General features: G+C 38.9%; 1 pseudogene; it reads left to right on the forward strand.

The window, feature by feature from the left end:
- The first annotated feature begins 11,248 nt into the window (after nt 1–11,248).
- Nucleotides 11,249–19,016, forward strand: part of LOC122198781 — a 56,057-nt pseudogene continuing 48,289 nt past the window's right edge.

The raw sequence follows: 19,016 nt of genomic DNA on the forward strand, positions 1-19,016 counted from the left end.
ACAACTACAAGTAAATGAAACAACATGAATAAATGTTATAATACTGAGTGAAAAGAGTTAAATACAAAATACATACTATATGACTTCACTCACATAAAGTCCAAAAACAAGCAAGACTACTCTATGGGCTTAGTTCTCCTAAGGGAGTTTAGTCTTATTTAAAAGAGCAAAAGGTCTACAGAAGGGGCATGAGGAAAGCTTCTGGAGCACTGGTAATGGTCCAGCTCTTAACCTGGATAATGATTACATGTATGGTCACCTAATGATAATTCACTAAGCTCTAAACTCTTGATTTGTGCTTTTTCTGTATTTTGCTATATTTCACTAATTTTTTTTAATATAAATAATGTTTTAAAGGTACTCAAAAATAATAAATTATGCCTAAACTAATTCCTAAAATCTCAGTTTAATTTCAGTCTGTGGCTGGCTTGTGAGAGAAGCAATAAGTAAAAAAAAGATAATAAAAATATATAGTACATGAGAAATCTGTATAATTGCCATGATTTCAGTGGGTCACCAAAAGCTTTCAGTTGCTATTAGTTGTGATTATCTGATTGTGCTGTTAAATAAGACCTAATACTAGTAAAAATACCCAGCTGTTAAGTATTTTGAGAGACATGCAATAATTTAAATTATCAGACAAGAATCTCAATGTAAAATTCATAGATTTTAATAAGTTGAGGAGAGAATAAATTATTTGGAATCCTTTCCTAACATGATAGAATGTTGGATTTGGAAGCAACATGAGAGATTTACCTACTCAGTCCGACAGATAAAAAAACCTTACACCTGCAGAGATATAATAAGTGGTCAAGATCAAAGTCATACCTGTGGAAGGAAAGCTGGGAAAACAACTCACATCTATTCCAAGTGCAGAGCATTTTCTATTTCTCCAGGGTGCCTTCCTACCACACCTGCTTTTGGTTGTTATGGTTGGGAAATTTTTTTTCCTCAAACCTAAGAATATTTAGAGTACAGAGTTGTGCAACTTTCCTCTTGACTTAATCTTAAGAACAGGGTCTAAATTTTTGTTTTAATGTAATGGCCTTTGTACCCCATTCTCACAGCACTTCTGCCAGAATGTATACCTTTGCAAATGCAGCAAATGTTATTATTTAGATATTAACTCACTGCTTACCTTCTAAATTCAGTTTTTAGAAGACAGTATAATTCCTAAGTAGGTAAGGACACATACTTAGAAAAGTACCAGCTGCCCGGTAAGCATATATCCACCTTTTATATCCAGGGCCTCTGAGTTTCCAAATTGACCTAAGGAAATGGTGATGACAATGGATGTTCCTCTGTAGAGGAAATCTGCAATAATAATTCCACTTCAGTTCTCCATACATTTTTCTTTCCATTATGTCTATTAGCTGGAAACCATGGAAGCATATATCACAGAGACACTATAGGAAAAACAAATCTGAAACATACACTTTGAAACACATTAGTAAAAATGATGCCCCCTTTTTTTGATGCCACTTTCAATAACTATTATACTCTGATTATTTTTAACAGATAAGTTATCACGCCCATAATTTTATGCCTATAAAAAGTTTTTCCTACAGTCAAGTACCAAATAGTAGAGTTGATACTGAGTTCACATATTATAAATGTCTATAAGGTTAATAAAGAACATCCAGTGTATTTCTCTAGAAGCATCTTTAACATTAATCATTTGTACAAAACAAAATATTTCTTATGCATAAGTATCTCTGGGAGCATTCATAAAAACCTGGCAATAATGGTTGCTTATGAGAAGGGAAAAGCAAAGACTTATTTTTATTCCATTTTGTACTGTTTGAGTATTATTTCCTATTTTAAAAGAATTAGGGGAGCCTGGTGGCTCAGTCAGTTTAGCATCTGACTCTCGATTTTCGCTCAGGTCATGATCTCAGGGTCGTAGTATCAAGCCCTGCATAGTGCTCTGCACTGAGTGGAACCTGCTTAAGATTCATTCTCTCCATCTCTCTCTCTCTCTCTCTCTCTCTCTCTCTCTCTCTCTCTCTTTGCTCCTCTCCCCTACTTGCAAGCTCGCCCTCTCTCTTTAAAATTTATTTAATTTGTTTTAATGTTTATTATTGAGAGAGAAAGAGACAGAGCATAAACAAGGGAGGGGCAGAAAGAGAGGGAGACACAGAATTCGAAGCCGGTTCCAGGCTCTGAGCTGTCAGCACAGAGCCTGACATGGGGCTCAAACTCACAAACTATGAGATCATGACAGGAGCCAAAGTCAGATACTTAACCGACTGAGCCACCCAGGTGCCCCTCTCTAAATTTTGTTTTTAAAACACCACTTTAAAAAAATTAAAAAGTAAAAATAATTAAATATGATTAAGGAAGGCCACACCTGTTTACAACTTTATTTTACACTTAAAAAAATAATAAAATATCTTTGTATTTCCCCATCACCCCTTCAACCACTTCCCCCTCCCCAAACACACACATACAAAAGACTATGATTTCCTAATAAATACGTTTTAGCATTGAGACTAATTTTCAAAAGGGCAGAGAAAACAATCAAATACTCCCCTATACCCACCTTTTCTCCCAGAGCCTCTTTAGATAGTATCTCCTTTTAGACACTCAAAATATGAAAATTTAGGACTTACATCCCTATCCTAGACAATAAGGCCACTAACTCCTCTCTCTGCCCAAAACCAGCTAACTTTAGGGACTCTGGGAGGCACTCAGCTATTTCCCCATCAAAAGGGAGTTACTATCATATTCTCTTAAGGACACTCAGAGTGATTCTGTGGGATCTATAATGCTAGAGGCGAAAACTGTGACACCCTTGGATTGTGACCAGCTTCTCACTTCTGACCCTGGAGGTGGTGTGAGTTACTCAGTTGGAGGACCAGAGCCATTCGGTCACATTTCTCAGTTTATTTACACTAATTTATCCATAGCCATGGAGCATTAGATCTCAGTCTCCATTTTGCTCCACCCAGATTAGTGGAAGACATCAACCTAGCAAAATGTTACTGCTTTCAATACTCAAAGTAAGCTATGTCATCCAATCTACCACCAATAAAACTAATAGATTCACTCTCTACTTGCATATTCCGTTTCTTACTTTTCAATTATTTTTCAAGATAACACATTCATTTGATTTATATATTTTTAACTTATTTACTTAAATTCAAGTTAGTTAACATACTGTATAGTATTGGTTTCAGGAGTAGAAGCCAGTGATTCATCATTTTCATATAATACCTGGTGCTCATCCCAACAAGTACCCTCCTTAGTGCCCATTACCCATCTAGCCCATCTTCTACCCACCACCCTTCCAGCAACCCTCAATTTGTGATGAATGGTTAAAGACTTTGTGATATATATATATATATATATATATATATATATATATATATACACACACACATATATGATATATATATCATATATCATATATATGATATATATATGTGTATAAGTATACACATATATATACACACATATGTATACACACACACACAAACACACACACTGAAATATTACTCAGCGATCAAAAAGAATGCAAACTTGTCATTTGCAACAGTGTGAATGGAACTACAGTGTATTATGCTAAGTGAAGTAGGTCAGTCAGATTAAGATAAATATCATATGATTTCACTCATATGTGGAATTTAAGAATCAATTGGTTTTGAATTGGGATAAAGAAGAGAGGTGCCATTTATTGAAATATATCAAAAACACTACCAGAAGTATTATCATGTTAAATGTATACATTGATTACAAACTCAATTAGAGTGTGAAAACACACTCTAATTTCAGAAACATTAAAATGGCTGGGAGTGAGGGCCTTTGAATCAAGGAAACAAATGTATCCTTATAACCCAAATAATTCAAACTCACTCCTCCCTCAATTGTTGAACTTCTAATTCTAGCATTCCTTATTATCCAAAACCTAGCCATTGCTGAAAGTATGTTTAGTAACTAATAATTAAATAGTAGCAGACTATATTTCATTATCTTAAATGGAAAAAATAATAATGCATGCCCAACCCATCCATAAAACATTCACTAATCACCTCAAATATCAGCAAATCACTCTTAAACAGCTATATAACAATACATCAAGTTTTTCTGCATAACATAAAATGTTCAATGCACCAATAACCTAATCATTAAACCCCAAAAAACCAATTTTGTAGGTGTTTGTGGACAGTGCACATAGATAATGGAAAGCATCAGAAAAGAATCCTTCTTCACTATAAGGAACAGGATTTTAATGTAAATAACAATAAAATAATGTATTAAATAAGTTAAAATAATATCTAAATTGAACCCCTAGTTAGTAGCCCCATGCACTGGACAGAAGAAAATATAAGGTCAATGAAAGGATGAAGATTCAGAGATTATAAAACAGACTTAAACAAGGAGACAAAAGACAGGATCCGATTGAGCAAACATCTAAGATGGGGCTACAACCTACCCACATCCTCTCTCTCTCCCTTCTTCCTTCTTTCCTTCCTAAAAGAAGACTGGAGAAAGAGATTAGCATCTGTTGAATGCACTATACACAAGGCACATTATAGTTATTCTTCAAACCATCCCTATGATATAGGGAGGATTGTCCCCAGTCTGCAAATGAAAACACTGGGACTCAGAAAGGCTACGTTAATTGCCCATGAGCCAGGTCACAACACAACCAGTAAGTACCAGAGCTGAGATCCAAGTCTTGTCTGACTTAAAAGCCCCAGTTTTTCCCATGAATTTTACTAGTTGCTCAAACACCTTCTGGTCATCATTGATTCTCTCTTTCTCTGACATTCCACCTCTGATCTGTTGGCAAATCTTGTTGGCTCTACCTCCAAATACACTAAAACTATGACCAGTTCCCAGTATTCTGCTGCAACCACCCAGATCCATGCCATCATCTTCTCTCTCCTAGATGACTGCAGGGCATCCTGGTCTCTCTGTTCCTGCCCTTGTCCTCCAAAGTCTTTAACACATCAGCCAAAGTGATCCTCTTATATCCTAAGTCAGGTTATATCTCTCTTCTGCTCAAAACTCTTCAAGGGTTCCCCAAAGCCATGTACAGAGAGACCTATAAGACCCTGCCCCTTGCATGTATGTGCATGCCCGTGCACACACACACACACACACACACACATGCACACCCATTACCCTCTGACTCACTGTCCCTCTTCCTCAATTGCTCCACTTCACCATTCTGAACATGCCAGCTTAGCTCCCACCTTAAAGTCACTGCACTAGCTGTGCTCTCTGCCTGGCATACTTTTCTAACAGATATCCATATGATTCTTTTCCTCTTCAAGATTTCACTATCACTTTCTCAGTGAGGTCCCCCTGAAATCATAGCACCATTTCCCTCACTATATCCCTTGACCTCCATTACTCTGCTGTATTTTCCCATGGCACTTACCATCTAATACAGTACAGAATATGTTGTGCATACTGTCTGCTGTCTGTCTCCTTGACCCCACCTCACCCCAGCTGAAATGTAAACCTCATGAGGTAAGGATTTTAGAGGGTTTTTTGTTCACTGATGTACCAAGAGCCTAGAATAGTAGCTGGCACACTGTAGATGCTCAATAAATATTTGCTGTTGTACTAAACACTGCCTCCAGGCTATCTACTACCACATCAGTGGCTATTTCTTGACCTTTTAAAATATCTTTGGGTCATATAGCTCACTGAGAATCTGATAAAATTAGCCCAAGTAAACATACATTCTCAGGAATGTATATATGTATGCACATTCAAAAGAATTCTGATATATAGTTTCAGTGGGTCTCTGGGCTTCCCAAAGACCATCCATGGAGACCTAAATCCACAAGGATATATCCTGCTTAGGTGTCACTGATAGGCCATGTGGCATACAGTGAATGAAGTAAGAGTTTCTACTCTAAAAAGTGATCCTCAAAGCCCAAGATGTCCCTTGTTATGGCAAGCACTGGAGTAGGGGCTTCCAGGAAGAGGGCTTTGTGGAAGGAGAGGCTTAGAATAAGACTGCTAGGACCAGAGCAGCAGGTACTCAGGAAGAGCAGATCAGGTGCCTCCTCTATTTTTCTTCCTTGCTACTGTCAGGCTGACCATGCCTCCACCCCTCACCAAACCCTACCCTGGATTGCATTAACATTAGATCTAAATTGAATTAACATTCTAGATCTTCCATAGAATGGGGAAGGTCCACAAGTAGCTTTGGGGTCTATAGGGGTGGATGGGAAGGTACTACCAAGTAGAGGCAGTTGGAAGAACAAGAAAATTCCAATGGCCTCGCACCTGGGACAATCATTTTCAGGTATTCATTCATTTATATGTGAGTGTGCCTACTTCAGAACCTCCCTGAACAAAGAGAAAAAATAAAATGCTTAAGGGCCTTGTATTCATCTTTAGGAAAGAGAAATCTATAAATATACAATCAAAATTAATAAAGCACTAAGAAATGGAAAATGTTTTTAGAACACAAATGATGTTTTAGAAAAAATGAATGGTCTCAATTTTCTTTGCAATGATATTTACAAATAGTAGACCATTAATTGAAAAATTATCATACTAACCAGACCGACTCTACCTGGAACATTTGGTCTTTGGTGTTCCACTTGCTCTCCTGCAACAGAAAGCAAGCTCAGATACATAGTAGCAGGAGCAGAGAAAAGAGAGGGTGGAGGTGTCATTCCAGGAACTAGGAAGCAAGCACAAAATTCAGTGTAACCAGGCTCTCTTTCAAGTGAGCTATTACCATAGCTGTGAGAGCAGAGTAATGAAACTGAATAACTGCTTTAAATGACTGCGTGAAGGGCCAGTGTAAAGAGGCTTGGAAAAGTCCACTGATGTGAAGAAATCAGCATGTGTTAAGTGAGAAATGGGTGCAACTATAGCAAACACACAAAGCAGGGAGAAACATTCATTGAAAAATGTTGATCCATTTGCTGGAATTAAAAAAAAAAAAAAAAAAACAACCCTGCATATGTCATGGTCAGGGTTGCCAGGTGAACAGTATGGATTCTTCTCAGGACCAAATGTATAAAATCTATGCTGGAGAAAAATCCCCACAGACTGAAGAGAGAAAAATACTACATACTTTTTGCACCGATTCAATAATGATGTGACAGACACAGAGCCCTCTTGTCCCCTATGGATGGCCCTGAACTCTACCCACCTTGAAATGCATACCTGGAATAGTATTTGTGAGGCACAGGAACATCTGTCCTTGAGGAGCACCCCATGTTTACACAGGCCCTTCATTTGCACAATCTCACTGGGCCTCAGACAGCCTGTGACTTGGTAGCACAGTTGCAAGACAAGGTTGCTGAGCTCACAGGTGACCCCCAGATCACAAAACTTAAACTCTGTGTCATATAGCTCATTGGGTCATGACTACTGCTTCCAAAATAAAGAGGAAAGTCTCGGCTTCAGAGCTCCAAATTTGGAACTTTAGTGAAATCTGGGCAGGGACAGGATGCCACAGTGGTTCCAGGATGCTGTCTGGAGAAGTTGCAACTCAATACACACTGCTAGGCCTCTTGCTTCAAGTCCCAAGACCCTTAGGAAGTTCTCCAGATCTCCAAGGGTAAGGAAGCAGCTAGAAGTTCAGAATGTTTTTAAGAGAGGGTTCTAAATATCCCCAAAAGTTCAAGAGAATCCAGTCAGAGCTATCTGCTCCCTACATCCTCATGGACTTAGAATCCTAGTCACTAAAGGGTAAAATACAATCACTTCCTGTGTTTGCTTTTCTTTCTCTAACATCTCTGTCTATCCTCAGTTATTTAGTCTCTCCCTCCACACAGCTCTCTTGTTATATTAAGCTGAAATATGACCTCCTAACTCTTCCCTCTGCAACTGTAGAACACAAATCTGTATCTTCATATGAGAGTCCTTAATATATATAAACAGAGCTACCAGAAACATCACTAGCTGATACAGAATAAGACAAACACCCCTAATTAAATCGCAGACTATGCAAAATGTCATTAGCAAAGTAACATTAGATTCACAGCTTGCAATATCACTTATAAACATAGATACAAACATATAGATAAATCACTCTCCTCAAAATACTTTTCAACTTACCCTGTGGTTCTTGTTGACTATCAGTCTTAGCTTTAGATGCAATTTACCACCACTTTGGGCTGCAACCCCCATCACCCCTGAATCCGGGGAAGACCCAGGACAATTCCCACAGATTCTTAACACCCTGAGACATAAAATGATGAACTCAGCCCTTCCTTCACATTAGAATCACCTAGGGCAGGGCACCTGGGTGGCTCAGTCAGTTAAGCATATGACTTGATTTCGGCCCACGTCTTGATCTCACGATCCATCATGGGATCGGGCCCCATGTTGGGGCTCAGGGCGGAGCCTGCTTGGGATTCTCTCTCTCCCTCTCTCTCTGTCCCTCACTCATGCTTGCTTGCACGCACTCATGCTCTCTCAAATAAACATTAAAAAAAAATTACCTAGGGTGCTTTTTAAAAACTCCTGGTGCTAGGGTCCCACCCCAGACCATTTGAAATAGAATTTAAGGGTGAGGGGAAGGGAGTATTGGTAGCTTTTTAACTCTTCACATAATTCTAATGTGCAACCAGAGTTGAGAATTGTTGTGCCTAAATCAGTGGTTCTCAGACATTAAGATGCATAAGAATCACCTATGAGATGGAAACTGTAGCTCCCAAATCCCAGAGACTCTGATTCCTTGAGATTAGGGTGGAAACCAAAGATCTGCATTCTTACCAAGCCTCATGTGTTTCTGAACAAGGCAGTTCTTTGAAACGTACCTTAAGAAACACTGCCCTAGGTTTTAGATCAGTGATTCTTAAAATGCAGTCCCTAAACCATCAGCATTAGCATCAGCATCACCTAGGAACCCATAGAAATATAAACCCTTGATCCTCCACTCCAGATACTATGAACCAGAAATAGTGAGGTGGGGCCCAGCAATCAGTGTTTTAACAGTCTTCCAGGTGATGCCAATGCTCACTCAACTTTGAGAAGCTTTAACATAGATGACTGAGTCTGTCATGTTACATCATGTCTTACAGGGAGAGTAGCCTTTGGAAGCAACCTACACATTTCTGAGTACCTGCCGAAAGGCCATTCTAAGCCAGAACCAACTAAATTATGTAAATTTACCATCAAATACAACCAAAAGTTTGTTGGGGTGATCAGGACACGCCTAAGATAAAAACTAAAGGGCAAAACCAAACAATAACTAACCTCAAAACAAAACTCTAATGACAAACCCTCAGGCTTATTTTCCTGAAAATTTCTCATTCTCCCACTGCTGGACACACACATTTACACAGCTACTTGCAAAACCTGTTCCTCCTCAGAAATCCAAGTGAAGTCATGGTGACAGAAACATTCAAATAACACTGTGCTGGTCATGAGGTATTTTCACATTTTATGTTTGTATTACCCACTACCTACCTGCCAGCCTCATTTACATATGAAAATAATGGGTCTTACAAAACTTTTTAAAAGCTTCATAATGTATAAATTTATCAAATAACTATATCGAACACCTGAAACTAATGTAATATGTGTCAACTATACTTCAAAAAAAAAAAAAAAAAAAAGCTAAATGCATTGATTAGGTTACCTAACTAATAAGAGACAGAGCCAGAACTTGAACCCACATTTTAGAGCCAAATCCAGAGCCCTCTTCTCCACCCTGAATTGATTTCTATGACCTATTGTAGATCCTTGCTGCAGGGCAGATGACTAGGAGGGTGCCTGGGGCAGTTCTGAGTGAATGAGAGTGGCCTCTCTACATTAAAGTCCTCAACAGCCAGCAACACAGGCTTGGAGTCAGTGGGGTGATGGAGGTGGGTGGCAAGGCAGGGAAGAGTGATTACAGCCTACTTTTGTAAAGAGTTATCCTGACATGATTACAATAAATATTCTTAATTATATCCACAGCTATACTGTCACAGACAATATAAATGTCAATCATATTTAATGCCAGAAATTTATGTTATTAATTGCTGTTCTTAGTTGTAGTTTTACATTTTCAATTTTGTCTGTAGCCTAATATTAGATTAATCTCTATTCAAGAAATATAAGCAAGTTGGTGGGAGAGAAAAGTCTTACAAACCTGCTCAGGGCTAGGGGAGTCCAACCTTAAATTCAATATTTGCCTCAGATAATCCTTAAGTAGATAAGTGCATATTATAAACACATATCCAAGAAATCTTTAATACTTCCATGAAGCCCATAGTTTAGTTCTTGAATTTTCTGTGAATATAAAACATGTCAACACAGGGTGCAGAACACCATGTATGTATTATACTACCATTTGCATTAGAAATGGATAAAAATAAAAATATATATTTGTATTTACTTGTATATACATAAAGGAACTCTGGAAAGATGTGTAAGAAACATATTCCTGGTATCCTGACTACAGAGGTACAGAAGGCTGACCACATGGAGCCCAGGGTAGAGGGAAACTTCATTGTATAGGTTTTTACATATTTTGATTTTGAAACCTGTGAGCGTATCACACCTTCAACTACATTTTTAAAGAATCAATTGAGTTATTTTTTAAATTGAAAGGTGTATTATACATTGAAAATTTGAACCACATAAAATTCCACATGAACTTAGGAATTAAGACTTTATTAAGTTAACTGTAAGGGACATCTTAATTAGTTAAGTCCCAATTAAGAAATCCTAGAACATACCTAAACTTTATAAATTTCTTTAGATAAATCCGTATCAGATCATGTTTTATACTTCTAACAAGACTAAATTGCCTTCAATCATTAAACTTTCCTCAGGGTTGATAATCAGAGATTTTGAATTTCTTAGGAAGGATAATCCCAATTTTATAAATCCTTATCAGATCATGTTTTATACTTCCAAAAGACTAAATTGTCTTCAATCATTAAACTTTCCTCAGGGTTGATAATCAGAGATTTTGAATTTCTTAGGAAGGATAATCCCAATTTTTGCCATTTTATTAAAACATATTAATTTCAAACAATAATGTTATACCTTAGCAATACTTTTCATAAAAATGCATACAAAAAAACAGAAAAAAAATGTCTCCATTTAAAATGGAGAAACACAAATTAGTATCTTATTCTCACATGTCAAACTCCATTTCAAACAAATTGATACTGAGTTAGCCAGAAAAAGTTCAACATGAGGCACCATAGTAGCACAAAAACTGCAAAGGTGAAGGGCCAGCCATTCTGTGCCAAGTTGAAATCTAATCCTTTGGCTAATATGAAGTCATTGAAGAATCTTAAGTAGGTAATAAAATGATCAAAAATATATTTAGACAGATCTCTCAGGCATAATAGATAATATGTGGATAATGGACTAGGGACAGGCAATTCTGGCAGTTTATCAGAGTTCAGGTAAGAGTGTAAATTAAGGAAGAGCCACAAAAGCAAGGAAGGGACAGATGTGAGAGATTATCGGGAGGCAGGGCTAGCAAGAATCACTGCTGAATTTGGACATGGGAAGTACTCTGACCACCCAACTTCTGATGTGGGTAACAGAGTGGATGATGCCTTTGAGAAGGAAAAGAAAAAAAAGAAGGAGCAGATTTGAGGGTGGAGAAGGTAGAGAAATGTATTTTTTATTTTATTAATTGCACTTTTGAGACACTTGCTCTGCTATAAATGTCTGGTAAGTAGTTGGATATAAAGGTGTGGATCTCATGAGAACCATGGTTAAGGATACAGATATCAGCAAATGGAGATAAGTGAAGCTGGGGCAGGGAGGCTGATGATGAAAATGAACTCTCTCTGATGACTGACATGGGGAATAGTGTGACAATAACATTGCTTGTCCAGAAATTGGTTGTGAATACTTTTTGGCTGGTGAAAGGTTGATGTTCCCAAAAATATTTTTTGAAAGCCATTTCAATAATACACCAGTAAACTGAGTAATTCAAAGGAAGAAGGGTGAAAGCACTTTTATAACTGAAACACTATTTTAATAGAAATTAAAAGGTTTGGGATAAGCAAGAGACTCACTAATCTAGTTCCAAAATGCAATTTTTGAAATGTTATTTCTCTGCTGGAAATACAAATATATATATATATATATATATATATATATATATATATATATATATATATATAATATATTCTTAAAATTTTTGAAAATTATTGCATAAATTCACACTCCAAAGGAGTTTTACTGAGATGATTCTTCTCTTAGTGTCTGTAGGAGAGAGGGATAACAGACACTTCAGACAATGAAACCATCTTATTTCTTCCTGGCTGAGGCAGGAAGAAATATTTTCTTTCACCCTGACATTCAATGATTTATTCTGCACTTTTAATTTAAGACTTAAGCCAGAAGCGGACTACACTGCTAGCACCATGCAGGTCTTGGCTCCCTGTATCTTATCACTTAACTTGGGGGTCCTAGAAAAAGAAAAATATCCTTACCCTGTCTCTCCACTCCACCCAGAAACTGAGATTAACACCCCGAGATATAAAATGATGAACTCAGCCCTTCCTGTCATTAGTCCACAGCCCTGGTTGCACATTAGAATCACCTAGGATGGGGCACCTGGGTGACATATTCTCTACCTTTGAAGCTCCACCACCCTGATGAACCTATTGAACTACAGGACTCTGTGCCTAATTTTGCTTATTGGAGCCTCAAGCAAAAGGAGGCAGCATGCATGCATAGGTGTCTCCTGGGGTTTTGGAACCCTTGCCTCCTTGACACAAACACCAGGTATACTCCTTCTGAAAAGCCGCTATGGATCTTGTCAAAACTGAACTTCTGACTCTGTGGCCTATTCCCATTTTGAGGGTGGGTCAACTCAGATTTAATGACTAACACAGAGGGTCAGACAAGCTTCATATGCCAAATGGAAGTGGCAAATTTAAGCCTATTGTTGGCCTAATCATGAAAAAGCGCTCGCTATCCCTCTGGGGGAAATTTTATCCCCACTCTGCCACCTGAAGGAACAATTGTAAACAATACTATTTTTCCAGGGACATCATGTGTGTCCCCAGGACTAAATCTCTCATATGGAAGCTGAACATTAACTTCCTCTGACACAGAGATTTGCACCTAAGGCGCAAGAGACTTTTAAGTATTTAAACAAATATCATTAACAGACCATGAAACCCTCAGATGACTGAAGAAATCTCTCCAAAATGAAGAAATCACTCCAACCGAGGAAGGATCCCCTAGGTTGCTCTAAGGAGCTTCCAAGGGGATAACTGGCTCATTATTAATACTTACCCTACAAGCAGTTTTTCCTATAATGGTAGTCTTCCAGTTAGAAAACTGTTCCTGACTTTACCTGAAATGATCAATGATATCATTTTGGCTCTGTATTCAGATCAGCTTCAACTCACTGACCAAAGTTGTTATGGGTGGTAAAATTGCCCTGGACTTCCTCTTTGCAGGCCTAAGTAGATTCTGTGAAATCATTAACACAAGCCGCTATAAGGCTAACTAGAAAGGACAATATAGAAACTTAAGAAGAAAGTCACCTAGCTTTATAAGATAAACCTTGATAGTTGATGGTTTAAGGGATTGGTTCTGATTGTGTTGTTTTTTTCTTGCAAATAGAAGCAATGACTGCTCTTGTTTTGGACATCTTTTCAAGGATGTTTGTATAGTGAACAGCCTTGGAAGTTGGAGATAGTGTCTCTTCACAGCAACCATAGATTTGTTCACTGCCCAGTATTACAAAGATTATGTCCCCCCCTTTGTGGCAAAGGACAAATATGTTTTTAGCTTACTATAAAAGATCTGGATTCTCTAAACATAGGATTCCTCTACTATAATATAACCCACTATGTGTGCAGGTGTCGCCTATTTGTCATATTGCCTTGTGGGAACTGAGGTTTGGGGAAATGGCACAAGGTAATGATGATACTCTGGTTATTGCTATTTCTGTAACTAATAAACCATCCTTTGTCTTTGACTCAGGGGTTGCATGTCTTCTGCCAAAGTTCATGGGCAACATAAACAATGAAGCTGAGAAACCTAGCAGGAAACAGCAATTAAGTGGAAAAGAAGGTGAAGGTGAGCAGAGGTTTTTGCAGCCACAGTGAAGTGCCGTTGGTAATGAACTCTGCTTCCTTTTTTTTTTTTTTTTTTTTTTGGAAGAAAAGGGAGGGGTTTTATTCTCAAGCGTCTAAGGATTTACAAATGAGGGCATTTCATTTTAAAAAGGGACAGGGGAATACTGGCAACCAGAGAAGGGGGCTGTGGGCCACCTCACGCCCCTGCCCGCCGGCTCTACCCTCTGCCTGGTCAAGAGGGAGGGCTGGTGACCGGTGACGGAGGGCAGGCCAGGAAAGAGGCAGAGGGGAAGAGGTTCCCCCAGAACTCCCACTTAACACTGAAGGAGGGCAGGGGTGGGCAGACCTTTATATGCAGATAAAAATCAGAAATTTAGCAATCCATAGCAGATGGTAAAGCTTTTAAAAATGAGGAAGATTTTTGGGCACCTGGGTGGCTCAGTCAGTTAAGTGTCCAACTTCAACTCAGGTCATTATCTTACAGTTTGTGGGTTTGAGCCCTGCATCAGGCTCTCGGCTGTCAGCACAGAGTCTGCTTCGGATCCTCTGTCCCCCTCTCTCTCTGCCCTTGCCCTGCTTTATCTCTCTCTCTCTCTCTCTCTCAAAAATAAATAAACATTAAAAAAATTTTTTTTAATGAGGAAGATTTCCAGGGGTACCTGGGTAGCTCAGTCAGTTAAGCATCAGAGTCTTGATTTTGGCTCAGGTCATGATCTCGTGATTAGTGAGTTTGGCCCCATGTCTGGCTTTATGCTTGACAGCATGGAGCTTATTTGAGATTCTCTCTCTGTCCCTCTCTCTCTTTCTGCCCCTCCTCGGCTCACACTCACTCTCGCTCTCGCTCTCTCTCAAAAATAAATAAATAAACTTATTTAAAAATGAAGATTTCCAGATTACAAAGAAAAAAAACCAAGTAAAAAAAATAAGAAGACAGGGGTGCCTGGGTGTCTCAGTCAGTTAAGCGTCTAACTTCATCTTGGGTCATGATCTCACCGTCTGTGAGTTTGAGCCCTGTGTTGGACTCTGTGCTGACAGCTCAGAGCCTGGAGCCTGCTTCAGATTCTGTGTCTCTCTCTGCCCCTACCCTGCTCGCAGTGTCTCTCTCTCTCAAAAATAAATAAACATTTAAAAATTAAAAAAAAAAGAAGACAGATAACCCAGGATACAAGTATGCCCCATTATTAAAAAATAAATTAGAGTTAAGATGGCAGAGTAAGAGGACCCTATCCCTCATGCCTTGAACACAGATAAATGTCAAATCATTCTGAATACCCAAGAAATCGATCTGAAGACTGAGAGAACAAACTGCACAACTAGAGGGAGAAAAGGGCCACACTGTAGAAGGTAGGAGGTGCGGAGACATAATTTGGGGAAGAAATGAATCACAAGTGCTGCATGTGGGGAGAGAGCCTGATCACAGGCAGGGGATTGCACAAGAAAAACACTTCCCCAAAACCACTGACTAGGAAAATGAGAAGGGCTGATTATCACAAGTTTTCACAAGCAGTGGAGCTCAAATACAAGTTTTAGAAGTCTATGCCATCACTTGAGTTGAGTCTGGCAGGCATAGCAGTGCCAGAGAAGGAGGGCAGAGGCCTGGGAATGGACAGCATGGTCTAAGGATCCCCTGGGTCACACTAGGAGAGGCAGTTCCCCTTCTTGGAGTGCATTTGGGAGAGGTAGCACTGCCTCTCTGGGAACAAAAGAGCTGGCGGGCACCATTGCACTGCCCACTCATTAGCATGGGAGCAGAGACACCTGCTGAGGGTAGCCAACTTGGACACTGGCTTTTTGCTGCACTTTATTACCATAAACTCCAAGCCCCTGTGAGTTTGTGCAACTGCTCTTCTGGAACAAACTGGTACCAGCCACAGTGTGGTGAGACCTACCCCCAGAGGACTGGTGCGGGTCCTTGCTGCATGGGGTTCCTAAAATTTGGAGTTTTGAAACCCAGGCAGCATGCCTAAAATAAAACACAGGCACTGTGCCACTGAATGGGCAGATGGCTCGGACACACACAGGATGAAGGCAGGGATCTGAGGAATGCCTGGGACAAGTGAGGGGAGATTGTTCGCTCTTCTGTGACAGCTTCCTGAACAGGAGCAGGAGTAAACTCCCCCTCCCAGAATAAGAGAGGCAAGCCCCTCCCTCGGAGGACCAGCACAAACCTCCAAATGCACCAAGTCTACTGACCATAAAGTGCTGCAAAACTTCAGATCTAGTAGAATAGGATCTAGCCTCTTTTTTTAAATTTTTTTTAACGTTTATTTATTTTTGAGACAGAGGGAGACAGAGCATGAACAGTGGAGGGTCATAGAGAGAGGGAGACACAGAATCTGAAACAGGCTCCAGGCTCTGAGCTGTCAGCACAGAGCTTGACGCGGGGCTCTAACTCACAGACCGCGAGATCATGACCTGAGGCCAAAGTCGGATGCTTTACCAACTGAGCCACCCAGGCACCCTAGATCTGTTTTAATAAGCAGATCAAAACACCTAGTTGAAACTCACCACACCCTGAACAAGGTTCAAACACTCCCCACTGCAGGCAAGGAGAAACTCTGCAGAGGACTGACCTGAGGTGAAAAGCAGCCAAAACACAACAGCAGAGTGCACGTAACAGACACAAGAAACACTTTCTGAAGCACCAGGCCCTGGACTGTATATGACATCTTCTTAATATAGCTATTACTCTCAGGAGCAGGAAATGTAATAGGCTTTCTTAACACACAAAAGACAGAGACCTAGACAAAACGCCAAGATGGAGGAATTCATCCTAAAGGAAAGAAGAAGAAAAGGCCATGGCCAGGAATCTAATCAAAACTGACATAAGTAATATGCCTGAACCAGAATTTAAAAAGACAATCATATGGATACTAGCTGGGCTTAAGAAAAGCAGAGAAAACACAGATAAAAGACCTAAAATGGGGCACCTGGGTGGCTCAGTTGGTTAAGCATCCAACCATTTCAGGTCATGATCTCATGGCTCATGAGTTTAAGGTCTGCATTAGGCTCTGTGCTGACAGCTTCGGGCCTAGAGCCTGCTTCAGATTCTGTGTCTCCTTCTCTCTCTCTGCCATGCCCCTCCTCTGCTCACTTTCCGTCTCTCTTTCTCTCTCAAAAATAAACATTTTTAAAAATTTAAGAAAAAAGACCTAAAATTATTCTGGCTGGAATAAAGAAATGTTATAACTGAGATACTAAACTAACTGGATGTAATGACTACAAGGATGGAAGAAACAGAGGAATGAATAAGTGATATAGAAGATAAAATTATAGAAAATAATGAAGCTAAAAAGAAGAGTGGAAGAACACTATTTGATCATGAATGTAGACTTAAGGAACTCAGCAACTCTGTATAGCATGATAGCATTCATATCATAGGAGTCTCAGAAGAAGAGCGGAAAAAGGATCAGAAGGTTTATTTGAGCAAATTATAGCTGAAAACTTCCTAAATCTGGGGGAAAGAGACATACAAATCCAGGAGGCACAGAGAACTCCCATAAAAATTAACAAAAGCAGGCCAACACAAAGGCATATTGGAATAAAATTTGCAAAATACAGAGATAAAGAAAAAAATCCTAAAAGTAGCAAGGGAAAAGAAATCCCTAACCTCCAAGGGAAGACAAATATGGTTAGCAGCAGATCTATCCACAGAAACTTGTCAGGCCAGAGGGGAGTGGCATGATATCTTCAACATGCTGAATGGGGAAAATATGCAGCCAATAATACTTTATCCAGCAAAGGTGTCATTCAGAATAGGAGAGACAAAAGAGTTTCCCAGACAAACAAAAACTAAAGGACTTCATGACCATTAAACCAGCCCTGCAACAAATGTTAAAGAGGACTCTTTGAGTGGGAAAGAAAGACCAAAAGCAACAAAGACTACAAAGGAACAGAGAAAATCTCCAGAAACAATGACTTTACATGTGATACAATGGCACTAAATTCAAATCTATCAATAAACATTCTGAATGTAAATAGAGTAAATATTCCAATCAAAAGACATAGCATATCAGAATTGAGAGGAGAAAAAGACCTATCTATATGCTGACTACAAAAGACTCACTTTAGACCTAAATACACCTACAGACGGCAAGTGAGGGGATGGGGAACAATTTATCATGCTAATGGATGTCAAAAGAAACCTGGAGTAACCATACTTATGTCAGACAAACTAGATTTTAAGACAAAGACTATAACAAGAAATGAAGAAGGCCACTATATCATAATAAAGGGGTCTATCGAACCAGAAGATCTAACAATTATAAATATTTATGGCCCAAACTTGATGGCACCCAAATATATAAATCAATTAATAACAAACATAAAGAAACACACTGATAATAACACAATAATAGTAGGGGACTTTAACACCTCACTTACAGCAATGGACAGAACATCTAAGCAGAAAATCAACAAGGAAACAATTGCTTTGAATGACACACTGGACCAAATGGACTTAATAGATATATTCCAAACATTTCATACTAAAGCAGCAGAATACACATTCTTTTCAAGGGCACATGGAACATTCTCCAGAACAGATCACATACTGGGTCACAAATCAGCCTTCAATAAGTACAAAAATTCGAGATCATACCATATATATTTTCAGATCACAATGCTATGAAACTTGAAGTCAAACACAATAAAAAATTTGGAAAGCCCTCAAATACATGAAGGTTAAAGAACATCCTATTAAAGAATGAATGGGTCAACCAGGAAACTTAAAAAGAAATTAAAAAAATACATGAAAACAAATGAAAATGAAAACACAACAATCCAAAACCTTTGGGAGACAGCAAAAGCATTCATAACAGGGAAGTACATAGCAATACAGGTCTACCTCAAGAAGCAAGAGAATTTTCAAATATACAACCTAACCTTACACCCACATGAGCTATAAAGCAATGGCAATGAAGACTGAAGTCAGCAGAGGGGAAATGATAAAGATCAGAGCAGAAATAAATGATATAGAAACAAACAAACAAACAAACAAACAAACAAAAAACCCAGCAGAACAGATCAATGAAACTA

Source organism: Panthera leo, chromosome C2 (assembly GCF_018350215.1).
Source record: "Panthera leo isolate Ple1 chromosome C2, P.leo_Ple1_pat1.1, whole genome shotgun sequence".
Lineage (NCBI taxonomy): Eukaryota > Metazoa > Chordata > Mammalia > Carnivora > Felidae > Panthera > Panthera leo.